Source organism: Vitis vinifera, chromosome 4 (genome assembly GCF_030704535.1).
Source record: "Vitis vinifera cultivar Pinot Noir 40024 chromosome 4, ASM3070453v1".
NCBI classification, from domain to species: domain Eukaryota; kingdom Viridiplantae; phylum Streptophyta; class Magnoliopsida; order Vitales; family Vitaceae; genus Vitis; species Vitis vinifera.
In genome coordinates this window covers 7,367,387-7,369,589 of record NC_081808.1, presented here as the reverse complement: position 1 = coordinate 7,369,589, position 2,203 = coordinate 7,367,387, and positions in this window count along the sequence as shown.

The window sequence follows — 2,203 nt, the reverse complement described above, 5'->3', positions numbered from 1 at the left end:
TTTAATGTATTGGGTTGTGAATTTGCATATTTAGCTTGTGTTTTAGTTTATTTTAGGTTTTCCTCACCTGGTTAAGGAAAAAAATGTTATTTCTTTTACAATAGACAGATTTGATGATGTTTTTGACAAAATTGTAGGTATGCAGGCATAAATTTTTGTTCTCTCCCATTTATGCTAAGGATGCACTAGCAAGGCTTGTTCTTAGAGAGTTCATAACTATGATCACTTTTAAAGTGTTCTATGTGCTGAAAAATCTTTCTACACAATGTCCACTCATTTTCTATTGATTTCTTGTTAATTTTGTTCGGTGCATATTGGATATGACAATTAGCTTTTGTGAGGAGTTTAAGTGAAACGCAAAAATTATTCTCAAGTCATATATCTACTAAAACGATTGTTACCAATTGTTTTCATGGCTATCTCGGTATCATTAAATTTGTTTTTCATGGGTTCACATTTTTTTAGAGATTTCTTTATTCATCTATAGGACCTAAGAAGACAAAACCTTGAGGGAGACAATGGGGACAAATATGGTGTTCATGCTGCTAGAAGGCCTTTTGACAATGCTGATAGAGATTTTGTTGATGAAGGTGAAGGCATTGTTGGGGTTGGTCAAATAGTTAGAAGAAATGCAGAAAATATAGTTTCTTGGTTGGAGATGCTAGCAACTCAACTTCAAGATCATGTTGGATGGATGTTTAGTAGACAAATGGTGTTACCATTATACAATTTTTTCCATTTGACATGCTTGTACGCATACAGGTCCCTGTGTTTCGCTTACTTGAAAATTCATTTTCTATGAGTATGCAAAATTTTTTCCTGTGTTTTATTGTTTCTTGATTTTTTATTCATTCAGGGCAACTATATGGTGCCTAAATCATGATTTTATTTTTTAAATATTTTCCTAGGTATTGATCATTTCATAATTCTATAAAAATCTGTTGTAGTTGTCTAGTTTTTTTTATTGTTTGTAGTGTATAGCTTAGTATATGTTGAAAAACTATGATTCTCTATAGGTTCTTTTCAAGAACACAATTTTTCTTCTTGTAATTTTTATCCCTCTTTCCTTGGGACAAGTTTTCTCTCTACATCTATTATGGCTCTTCTCCTCTACTACAATTTTTGCTTTGTCATTAGCCATTCCACCAACTCAAACTCATGCCTTAGCGAATAATACATTGACATGCAAAACCAGGTAACAGTGGTGGTTGCGAAGATGTTGAAAGAAGACTCAACTGAATTGGAAGATGTCTTAAATATTATTAGCAAAACACTTTCAACAAACCTGTTAAAGGAGAAATTATCATAACATCTCACTTGACTAATGAGATGACTCTTGCCATAGGTTACATGTTTATACTATTGTTCTTTTTGAAAGCTTAATAAAAGTTACAATGAAGCCATCAAAATGGGTTGATTCTTTGTCTTACTTTCTTCAATGGGATGTGTTATCTTCACTTTAAAATCTCATTGAATGCAATGTTGCTCTTTAGCCCGCCTAATTGACCTTAAGGACTCAAGACCACCTATACACCATAAGCAACACATTTGAACTTTTTTGCCTAATAAAAATTTGAATGATTTAATATTCCAAATAACCCATCAAGACTGAATTTGAGATTTCTAGACGATATGGTAATAATGGAATAGCCCTTACTAGTCATGTTCATGGTGCATGTGGTAGAAACTGACAATGCATTTATGTAACATGTTTTGCTAAAAATGGCATATTTCAATGAATCTAGAGAAAACCATTCTCCATAAAATTACTTCATTTTCATTCTTTGAATTGCAAATCAAGGATACAAACATGGTTTCCAACTTGTTGCCCATTTCTAGCCTTTTCAAGGTTGCAATAATAGGGGTACATGCATTGAAGTGAAAAGATATCATAGCTTATAATCGTATCCCATTGAAGTGAAAAAATATCATAGTTGGAGAGCATGATGCAAGGCATGTCCCATTTTTCTTTTCCGCGCCCCCCTCCCCCCCTCCCCAAATCTCTTCTTCCCCATATCTAATATGTTCTTCCATCATTTCAAGTTGTATGAATCCAGCCATCAGCTATGAGCTGATTTAATCAACTATCATTCGTCCATCTATAGTCATTTCAACATGCTAAACATCTTTAAACCACTATGTAGCAACAAAAATGGTCAATGTAACGCTCAGTAGTATGTTGTGAACATCATGGCTACTCATA